The 12,428-nt window shown below is 34.6% G+C and overlaps 1 protein-coding gene across 2 annotated transcripts in view; it reads right to left on the bottom strand.

Annotated features, from left to right (window-relative positions):
- Positions 1-12,428, bottom strand: part of LOC150095824 (uncharacterized) — a 229,852-nt gene that overhangs the window by 156,225 nt on the left and 61,199 nt on the right. The window lies entirely within an intron of this gene.

The raw sequence follows: 12,428 nt of genomic DNA, 5'->3' as shown, positions 1-12,428 counted from the left end.
CTTCCTTTTTTGAAACACTGCTCTATCATACACATCTTACTGGTATCTTTCAGAAAGACAATCTTCAATTCATCTAACCAATCTGCTATCTAATCCCATTGGCTGCAGTTCACACACCAATCTGACATGTGGTAATCTATCAAATGCCTTTCCAAAGTCCAAGAAAATTACTATATGTGAATGTCCCTTATCCAACAACGCTTGTCACCTTATCATAAAATATAAACAGATTGCTGAAGTAAAACCACGCTAACCATCACAGGGAATCTTATGCTCATCAACCCAATCCTGTATTCTATTTCTAACCAATTTTTCCAACACTTTGATCACAACTGCAGATATATTATTCTAGTACCACATGAAGATATTACATTTTTGCTAACTTCCTATCAACAGTTTTCCCAAGATTAGTATATTTTCTGTCAGAACTCCAATACTGTTCAGATCTCATGTTTCAGTCTTCCTCTTCTTCTTCTTCAAGATAGATTTTAATTTTCCTCTGAGTATTTTTCCTGCCATCCTCAATTCAACCACTGCTTTGTTATCCTTTTATCCCTATGTCCTTTGACTGCCTGTCTATTCACACATTCTCAAATAGCAACAACTTTCCAATATCTTCATTTTCAATATGATGCTGCCATTGACTATCTATTCACTCCCCTAATTTTTCACTACACTTTGATCAACTGTTTTATTTCCAACCCAGCTCTCAAATCTATAAGTTAAAATTTGGTTTGAACACAGTCATGTATAAAGCTAGTTTAGTGTTTTAACTAATTCATATAATATTCAGTTCACTGGCTACCATACTAGCTTTGCTAATTCAGTTTTCTATTTCCATATTTAATTTGGCATCTTAACTAATAATTGTGCTTAAATAACTGAAATGTTTTATTTGTTCTACAGTTATTTCTCCATTCAGGATGCAATTGATATTTTCTATTTTCCTGCCTATTTTCATAATGTCTTTTTATTGCTGATTTTCATAACAGAATTTGTTACAGCATATTCAAATTAGTTAAAAGGAATCCTGCAGACTTGTACTGGATTTACTTGTATAATGGAAAATGCTCAGATTAGCATCTCCATTTCTGATATGCCCAATGCCACTTTTCTTAATAATGTGATCCATACAGATGATAAATAACAGTAGACTGTATGCATCCTTATCTCACATCTGATTTTACATTAAAAACCACTTTCCTGCATACCTTCTTCAATTCTAACTGCTGACTTAAACACAAATACTAATTGTGTACTGTTCAATATAATGTCCTATTCACATCATATAATTGTCACATTCTGAACAGCTTTTCTCCTAGCACCTTATCACATGCCTGCTCTCAGAACTACAAAATTTAAATACAGAGCCTTGTTGGCCGTAAGATTTCGAGGAAAAAGTGATGGATTTTCATCGCTATGTGATTCAGTTTAGGAAGGGCAATAACTGTTATACCTAAACTTTACCGTATTTATTTGAATATAACTCACCCTCGTGTATATCTCACACTCCTGATTTTACTTTACAAAAACAGAAATTAAAACGTTTTGTATATACCTCGCACACGAAAAAAAGTTTAAAACTTTAAGAAATAGCATTTCAACTCAACAATCGTCAGCCGTAAGATTTCGAGGATAAAGTGATGGATTTTCATTGCTATGTGATTCAACTTTGGAAGAGAAATAACTATATGTTATCATAGTTAATACTGATCAAACACCCCTCTATTTTGACATGCGGCACCAAACAACAACAGAAAATGCTGAAAAAAACTTAAGTGAAAAATTGTTATGCACAATCATGCTCTGAATTACTGCAGATGGAAAAAAGTTACCTCCTTACATAACATTCAAAAGGAAAACAATGTCTTCTTCTTCCTAACATGGAATTTAGGCCAAGTGGCCTGTTCCGGTCTCATGCCATCTCTTTCTTGTTCTTTCGATTCTTCTTTTTCCACTTATTTTGTATCTGTATAATATTTTTGATAGGCTGCTGTTGTCCATTCGATTTAAATGTTCTAGTCATTTTTGTTTATACTGTCTTATGTAGTAATTAATTGGTTTTATTTTCAGGGATTGTAAGATTTCTTCATTTGTTTTGTGGTCCCACTTAGTATATCCGGATGTTTTACTGAGGAACTTCATTTCTGCTGTTTGAATTCGTTTTTTCATCTTTCCTTTTCATGGTCCATGTTTTGCTTCCGTATAGTAGAGTTGGTTTTGACAAGACATTATATAGTCTGATTCTAGTGTGTATTTGTACTAGGGATGGTTTAAATATATTATTTATTATGACATTTACTTTGACAAAGTTTGATATTTTAGTGTCTATGTCTTTTTCTTCTTCGTATGATAGATCACATCCCAAGTATCTGAAAGTGTTTACTTATTCTAGTATTTTATTATCTATCACTATTTTATTTCTTATTGGGTTTTCTCCTTTGAATGCCATTATTTTTGTTTTTTCTTTAGATATTGTCATATTATATTGCTTTGAGATATCATTTAATGATTTTAATGATCTTTGTAAGTCATCTTCTGATGTAGCTAATACTATTTGGTCATCTGCAAATAGTAGTGTATCTATCTTCATTTGTGGGGTCATTTGTATACCGAATGGGTTATGCTGTTTCCAGATTGTTATTATTTCATTTATTTATATTGAAAAGCAGAGGTGAGAGGGTACATCCTTGTCATACTCCTCTTGATATACCTTTCCATTCTGAGATGTGTTCTAATTTAACTGCTATTTTATTTTTATTATTATTATTATTATTCGTGACACCTCCAAGGAGTCCACAGACTCATCGCGGGAGGACACCTACAACTGTCTCAACTACTACACCGAACCTCTACTACGAATCATCTCCACCACCACCACCATCTACCGCCCACCTCCACCACTACCACAACTAGTATTTTTTGTCTGTAAATTGCGTGTGTTCTGAAGGGCCGATTTGTCTGTATGCAGAATGAAAAACCCGAGTTTCCAGGAGAAAAAACCCTGCTACTTCCGTATGAGATCGGCTAACTCACCTTCGATTGAAATCGTCCAGATAAAGATTCCTCCTGTCGCGATGCGAATCGAACTTAGGCCTATTCCAATCGAAAGGCGTAATGTACCGTTGTTCTTCCAATTGCGCTACGGAGGCGCTTAATTTCCTGTATATATTTCTTGAATAGATTGTAAAAGTTGGTTTGGTATGTTTAAATCGGTTAATCAACAATCAAGTGAAAGTTTATTGATTATGAAAAAGTAAGGCTTTTTCATAATCAATAAAGGCCACATGTGTTTCTTTTTGAAATTCTCCTCTCTTTTCTAATAATAATTTTAAAGTAAAAATTGGATCTATGCAGGATTGGCCTTTTCGGAAACCATTTTGTTCTTCTAGTAATTTGTTGTCTTCTACAATGCTGCTTAGTTTCTCTTTTAATATTCCTGCATATATTATATATCCTGTATTCAGTAGGCTAATTCCCCTATAATTATTGCAATTGTCTTTATTTTCTTTTTTATAGATTGGGATAACCAGTGCTTTTTTCCAAGAATTAGGGGTTTTTCCGGACATCCAAACCATCTTAAAAAAATTTCAGAAGTCTTTCATTAAATTTTTCACCTGCATTTCTGTATAGTTCTATATTTATATTGTCTTCTCCTAGTGTTTTCCTATTTTTCATCTTCTTTATTATACTTTTCAGTTCTAACATTGTGATATTTTCTATTATGTTATTCTTTGTCTTATAAAATTTTATTTCTTTGTTCTCATCTGTCCAGATATTTTGGAAATAGGTCATCCATTTTTCTAAATCTATTGTTTGTATTTTTATCTTTTTCTTTTATTTCTTTATTCGTGTATTTTATTACTTTATAGGTTTTGGAATGTGGCTTAAATAAATCCTTTACTAGTTCTGTTACAAAATTGTTCCATCTTTCTCTATGTTTTTCCTTTACTTTTCGTTTTGCAATTGCACTATTTCTTTTATACTCTATTTCTGCTTCTATTGTTTTGGAATTTAGACATTTCTGGTAACGGTCCTTTTTTGGTTTTTATTATATTTTCTATTTCTTTGTTCCAGTCTCGTAGTCCTCTTTTTCTAATCCATTTGTGCTTTATTCCTAAGGTTTCTGTTGCTGCTTTTGTGAGAATTTGATTCAAATTTTCCCATTACTCTTCTATGTCACTTGATTCATTTGTGGTTTCTGTTTTTAAGTGTGCATTTTTGATATTGTTGTCTAACTTGAGGATCCTGTAATGAAGAAATTTTATAGCTTGGCTGGTAAGAATTTTCAATTCTATGTATTTTTACCAACTTGGGTTTAAAACAAATTTTTGCTGATACAATATAATAATTCAAAGCCTCAATATGCTCTTACGTCTAAAATTAACTCCGCTAATTTAAAATTTGTGTCTGTAAATCGCATGTGTTCTGAAGGCATTTGTCTGTACACAGGATGAAAAACCCGAGTTTCAGGGAGAAAAACCCCTGCTCCACCGTATGAGATCGGCTAACTCACCTTCAACTGAAAAAGCCATATATAAGGATTCCCCTCATCATGACAAGAATTGAACCCAGGTCTTTTCCAATCGAGGGGCACAATGTCCCACTATTCCTTCAATTGCGCTACGGTGGCTATAAGATATTTCTCATACAAGCTTTTGTTTCCTTATGCTTGAAGAAAATAAGGGGTGAAAACAAGTTTTTATTAAATATAATTATACTTCTCAAGCCAATAAGAATACTTCTTGTAATGTGAAAGGATATCAACAGAACTCCCTTTGTCCAGTTAGGATACAGGGTACTTATCACTATAGGCAAGCAAAAGGAAGTATAATACAAAAACACAACAATGTGAATGTTGTATGGTGACTACTCCAGAGATTATACTGGTATTACTTATTGAACATTGTGTTAGTGTATATATCATATTATTATTATTACCACCTCATGGAGTCAAAGACTAATCCGGGAGGTCCTTTTATCACACACACACAGCTCATCATGCTGTGTTTTAAACACATTCAAACTCTTTGCAGACAACACATTCTCAGGCAAGGCATTCTAATCATTCACAACTCTGCACGAATAAAATCTGCCTCTCACTCCCCTACTCACACTCTCTTTATACAGTTTCCAGGGATGACCTCTGGTTCTCCCCTGATCTCCCACTATTCTCTGTAAAACTTCTCCAGCATTGATCCTATAACAACCCCTTACCAACTTGTAGGTCTCTATCAATACTCCCCTCTTCCTCCTGTCCACCAGACTCTGCAAATTACATCTTCTCAATCTTTCCTCATACTCGACATTCCAGAGGTCAGAAACTACCTTAGTCAGTCTCCTTTGAACCCTTTCCAACATCTCTTCATCCTTCTGAAAACCAGGTGACCAAATCTGGGCACAATAGTCCATGTGTGGCCTAATCAAAGCCTTATACAATGGAACAAGAATCTCCCTACTTCTACACGTCAGTGTCCTCCTCATCATTCCCAGAAGCCTTTGTGTTGTCTTCACAATTTTGGTGATGTGTCCCCTATATTTTAGATCCTTATCCACTATCACCCCCAGATCTCTTATTTCTTCTACCTCCAACAATATATTCTCACCAAGCATAAATTCTGCATCCCATCTTTGTTTTGCAAATTTTAAAACCTTACATTTTGCAACATTGAACTCACATCCCCATTTCCGTGCCCAATCACTCAATCTATTCAAGTCTTCCTGTAAGGCCACAACATCTTCACTACACTTCATGGTTCGTCCCAACTTTGCATCATCTGCAAACAACTGAATATCTCCATCCAAATCTTCACCTATATCATTAATATATAAGTTAAACAGCAATGGACCTAAAACAGACCCCTGAGGCACTCCACTAGTGACTTTCCTTTTCCTGGATATCGCTCCCCCATACACAACTTGTTGATACCTATCAGATAGCCAGTCTCCAATCCAATGCGCCAATCTAATATCCAACCCCATCTGCTCTAGTTTGACTGTCAACCTATCATGAGGGTGACAGTCAAACATTTTTGCAAAATATTTATGCAAGTCATGTGGAAAGGCTTATGCGTTTGTCACACATGTTGATTGGATTTTAACAGTATAGATGCAAACATAGATTGATAAGAAAATAACTATTTATTAACTTAAACGCTAATATTTCACTGGTATTATATCCAGAATCTTCAGAGCATACAAACAAAGTGTGTTACAGTAGCAAGACAACCGCAATCCGGTGTAATAGGGACTAGTATGAGTAACTGTAATGTGCAACACAAAGACTAAAGTCCTAATTAGGTGCCATCTAAGTATAAAAAAAAAAAAAACAGAATATGAAAGCAAAATGCACGCACTTCTCCAAGACCAGTCAACATATTAAATTACAGACAGAAATCCCACCAACTCACAAAAGAATAAGGTGTGCTCCACATTAAAACACCCAGGATATATGGAGCTCCAAAAATTCACGAACAAGGTACACCTTTACGCCCTATTGATAGATAGTATAAACAGTCCCACATATAAACTGGCTAAACATTTTGCCAAACTACTAGCAACTTGCACAAACAATTCTCCCTCTTTTGTTAAAAATTCTACCCACCTAAAGAAGTATTTTAAAAAACCACACCTTAAAAAATTCAGACTTAATGGTGAGTTTTGATATCAGCTCATTATTCAATGTACCATTAACTGAAACTCTTAACTTACTAAATTCACAATTTCCCCCTGATATATTTCAGCTATTTAAATTCATAGTACAGGCAGGTTATTTTACATGGAAAGGGAAAATATACAAACAATTAGATGGGACAGCTATGGGATCCCCCCCCCCCTTCTTCCCAGGTAGCCAACTTCTGCATAGAATATCTGGAAAAGCTAGCTATCAACACAACCACTCTCAAACCTAGTCTCTGGCTACGCTATGTTGATGATTTGTTTGCTATTTGGCCACATGGCCTAGACACAGTGAATACATTTTTAGTGCATCTAATTAGCCAACACCCTAAAATCCACTTTACAATGAAACTAGAAGCCAGTGACTGTCTACTCTTCCTGGACACACTTATCACATGTTGGAAGACGTGTGAAGGTAGAAGGTTCCTTATCATTCTCGGTTTATAGAAAACCCACACATACAGGGAGATATTTACACAAACAATCACATATCATCCTTCTCAACAATATGGTACCTTAAGAACACTAACCCATAGAGCTAGAGCGATTTGTTCCAATGAGATTGCCCTCACTGCCGGACTTTCTCACCTGCATCACACCTTCCTGACCAATGGCTATAATCCGAATAAGATAGATAAAATACTAAATGCCTCCCCAAAAATCCCACAGAAGACTACAACAAACTACCATCCCATACATTAAAGGCACATCTGAAAAGATATCTAGGGTGCTTAACAAACACCAACTACGCACTGTATTTAAACCTTATGTGAAATTGGCAACTCTCATCCGTTCACCTAAGGACAGATTCTCTCCTCTATCCAGGAGTCTATGAAGTGCCCTGTTCATGTCATCAAGCCTACTATGAACAGGCAGGAAGAACTGTGGACATCCGCCTCGGTAAACACAAAAAATATATCCGGCAGTATCTTTATCTCTTTCATTGACACCTTTCTTCTACTTTCAATAGTATGTTTCTTTTCTAAATGTCCCAGCATCCAATTGAATTCATCAGATTCCTCAACCACATCATCCTCATTAATTCACTTCTAATGGTGTTCACTCATTTTTTCTTTCACAATAACTTCATCATCATCACTACTCATTTGTCTTTCTACTTTTCCACTTTGTTTTGCATCTTCATCTTCCTCTTTCTCTAAAAAAAAATATAAATAAATAAAATAATAGTGAGTGCATCTAGTGTGAATGAGTTTAAGAAAAGGTATGACCTCCTTCGATAAATCCTTGACTCCCTGGAGGTTTAATAATAATAATGATTGTAGCATTCTGAACAGCTTTTTGCAATTGCACCTTGTCATTGCTGCCTTTTTTTTCAGATATACAAAACTTACAGATACTTTTTATATTCTCATGATTTCTTACCAATCTTCACTCTACTGTATCAATCACTACCATTATATCATATAGAATCCATCTGCCTTGCTTATAATATAGTTCACAATACTTTCAATGGCTTCTTTCATAACAAGATAATTTGCTTGCTTTTCAGAACTATTTCTGTTGCTCTCACATTGCTCTTTTATATTAATTTTCTTACCTAGGAGACAAGCCTATTCTCTTAGAGAATGTACTTAAATCCAGCACAAGCTTTCAGCATTATTTAACTAAATGGAATAAATTTAATAAAGTTCGGTGGGAAAATCAGGAACAAAAAAAAAAAAAAAAAAAGGCACACTGTGAAAATTGTCATTTGGAGAAAAGAGCAAAGCTAATAATAATGGCAAATATCTGTTGGATTTCTGCTCAGAACATGGACTGGTTATTACTAACACCATGTTCCAACATAAAAATGTGCACAAATCACATGGAGAGAAGAGGCAAGGAATAAGAAAAGTTTCATTGACTATGTTATTGTTAATAGTGATGTTTTCTCACTGGTACAGGACACCAGAGTGTACAGAGGATTTGAAATTGGAAGCAATCACTATTTAGACTTGAGTAGGATAAAATTGAATTTCATATTGAAAAGAATAACATGTAAGAAAGTTTTAAAGCGAATAAAAGTTGAGCAGCTCTCAGATGTGAACTGTAGTCTAAAATACATAAAGATTATTGAAGAAAAAATGAAAGAGTTTGAGAACAGGAATCAAACCTTGGAGATTCAGTGGCAAACTCTGAAGAAAACATTGATTGATTCTGCCAGAGAGGCATGTGGTGAGGTTGTCTGCAAGGATAAAAAAATCAGAACTCCCTGGTGGACACAGGAAGTTAAAGAGGCAGTGAAGGAAAAGAAGAAAGCATATCAAAAGTTTCTGGCAAATAAGTCAGCTTGTGCTCTTATAGAATACAAAAGCTAAACACTATGTAAAACTAGATAAACAAAAGCCAAGGGAGGACTTTGGCAAGAACATAGAAAATAAATATCAAGAAGGTGGCAAAATATTCTGGAGGTTGTTGAAGAAGCTTAGAAATGGAGGAAAGAGTACTGTAAAAGGAGTTAGAGATGATAAAGGTGACATGAAAACGGGAGAAAAAGATATCCTTGAAGTATGGAGTAATTACTTTGAAAAAGTGCTAAATAAAACAAGCAGTGATGACAGCACATTGGTAAAAAACACTGACAAAGCATGCAGTCAGGAATACATATCCATACTTGAAGTAGAAAAAGCCATCAAAGGCTTGAAATGTGGAAAGGCAGCAGGAGCAGATGATATTCGACCAGAAATGTTGAAGTATGGTGGTGTAAGAGTCTTACAGTGGCTGCACTGCACAGTTCAGAAAGCCTGAATGGAGGGACGAATTCCCGATGATTGGAGTAGAGCTCTCATAGTACCCATATATAAAAAGGGAAATAAAAATGAATGTGAGAATTACAGAGGTATTTCCCTACTGAGTGTTCCTGGCAAGATCTATGCAAGTATACTTGAGAAACGGTTGAGAAGAATTGTGGAAGAAAAGCTTGGTGAAGAACAAGCTGGATTCAGGCCAAATAGAGGCTGTCAGGATCAGATCTTCACTTTAAGACAAATAGTCGAGAAAGCATGGGAATATAACAGAGATCTGTATTTAAGTTTTTTCGATTTGGAAAAGGCATATGACAAGGTGCCAAGAGAGAAGCTATTCAATACGCTACAGTTATATGGTGTCAATGGGGCATTATATCGAGCAATATTTAGTCTTTATTTGAGTTGTAAGTCAGCAGTTAGAATTGAAGGAAGTACAGGAAGATGGTTTAATGTTAAATCTGGTGTGAGACAAGGATATACATTATCCTCTCTGTTATTCATTATCTATATGGATCACATTATGAAGGAAAGTGGTATTAAACATGATATCAAAATTGGAGATGTTAATGTCAGCTCTTTGCTTTATGCGGATGATGTTATACTTCTAAATAAATCTGCTACAAGTCTGCAAGATTCTCTGACTAAATTGAATAGCTTTTGTAATAGATATGGTATGAAGGTCAGCAATAAAAAGACAAAGACAATGAAAATAGGCAGAATCATTGAAAATGTCAAACCTGTGGAACAAGTGAAACATTTCAGCTACTTAGGCACGATTTTTACTGAAGATGGTAAATTAAATATAGAAATAGACAACAGAATCAGCAAAGCTAGTATGGTAGGAAGTCAACTGAATAAATTCATATGGAATAAGAGAGAAATTAGTCAGAACACTAAATTAGCTATATACAAGACAGTGTTCAAACCAGTTTTAACTTATGGATCTGAGAGCTGGGTCAGAAGTAAAACACTTGACCAAAGATTAGAGACCGCAGATATGAGAGTCCTGAGAAAGATTATAGGCATGAGCAGATGGCATCAATGGCAATATCATATTAAAAACGAAGATATTAGGAAAGAACTCGACATTGTCAATATCCAGGAATGCATTAGCAGAGCTAATCTCAGGTGGTATGGTCACTTAAACAGAATGGGCGAAGAAAGATTAGCAAAACAAGTGTTCTCTGCCAGGTTGGCAGGAAAACGACCCAGAGGAAGACCAAGATATAGATGGATTGATACGGTACAAAGTGCCTTAGACGATAGAAATATTAGATCTGATAATGTTGGAGTCTTGACAAGTAACAGACTGATTTGGAGGAAAATTGTAGATAGGAAGTTAGTAATGATGTAATTTTTTCATGTAGTACTATCATATCCTGTACACCCCTTGAGGGTACATGGCAGGAATTTGATGATGATGATGAAAATTGTCAAGAACAAAGAAAACAGCAATTTCATTTTCAATGGAGAACTAATCAAACAACTAAAATATTTAGTGAAGATGATAAATGTGTTCCTACCATACCAACTTTGCTTATTCTATGGAATTTAATAACAAAATTAGATGGAATTAGATAATAACAATGAAACAAATTCATATGAAATACTAGAGAAATTAGCAAAACACTAAACTAGCAGAATACTAAAAATCTGAGTTTAACTGATGCATCTGAGAGTTGGATCAGAATTAAAACATTTGATCAAAAACTAGAGAGATCAAGGATATGAAAGTTCTGAGAAAAATCAGAATGCGCAGTGAAGATTGCATCAACAGTAGAATCATATGGTCACATGAACAGAATGGCAGAGGAAATGTTATCCAAGCAGGTTTTCAATGGCAGGAAAAGACCCAAAGGATGACCAAGATTTAGATGGATTGATTCAATTGTGCCTTAGAAGAGCAAAATATTCAATGGGACCATATTGGAAACTTGACAAACTTGAAATTAATCTGGAAGAAAACCATTGATAGGAAGATTAGCAGGACAAACAATCATGCAGTACTATCAGAGTATCCTGTATATCTCATGAGAGTATATATCAGAAATCTGATGATTACAATGATTTAAGACAAATCTATAAACAATGTATTGTTCTATAATGCTCTATACTTCTATAATATCTTTCTATAATATGCTTTATTATTCTATAATAATAGTAGAATAACATATTATACTATGTTATTATCCGGCCAACAGGCCATGCTTTCAAATCCAATTGTGGACATGGAATGTCTGCAAAGGAGCCAATGTATTAGTTTGGAATGGTTTGAAAACGTTCCATGTTTGGTCTCTAGAGCAGAGTTTAGAGATTATCTAATTAGCCAAAGATAATTTAAGACAAACTGTGCTGAAAAGTTTCTCAACACAGCCTACAATCATAAAAATTCAGATATTTTCAAAAGTACTGTTTATCTGTCTGTAGTGTACACAAGTTGTCAAATGAAAAAAAGGTGTGTGTACTGTCATCAGCAAAGATGCAGATATGATTTCTTGTCAGCTGGAGAATAGATGATATATAAAAGGAAGAAAATGGAATGAAATCCTCTAATATCAGAGTATAATTTGCAAAGTTTGAGGATCAAAGTCTGCCTTTGCGTAACAAGCAACCAATAAAAAAAATTGCAATTTAGTTACAGAAAGCAAACCTACTTAACACATTCACATCTGGAAGCAATATCATGCAGGAACACACACACGTTCTCTCTCTCCCCCCACACACACAACCCAACAGCTACATCAAAAAGAAAAACAATCTATCTATTTTTTGGAATATATAAATAACCAATAATTACGAGAATTTTTATATTTGGGTGACACATTAAAATGATTCAAGGACAAACCAAATCCATTTACACATTAACTCATCATGTGCAAAAGGATGATGCATTTAAAGCAGAAAAAAGAAGAAACTATTAAAAAACTGATTTGATACATAAGATATAAAAAGGATACAGGATGAATGGAATTACATGATATGACAATCCTAATTGAAAAAGGA

This window comes from Typopeltis vanoorti, chromosome 19 (assembly GCF_054136105.1).
Source record: "Typopeltis vanoorti isolate ZY-2024b chromosome 19, IOZ_Tvanoo_1.0, whole genome shotgun sequence".
In the NCBI taxonomy this organism is placed as follows: domain Eukaryota; kingdom Metazoa; phylum Arthropoda; class Arachnida; order Uropygi; family Thelyphonidae; genus Typopeltis; species Typopeltis vanoorti.
Note: the sequence above shows the minus strand (reverse complement) of the source record. Positions and strands in the feature narration are given on the sequence as shown.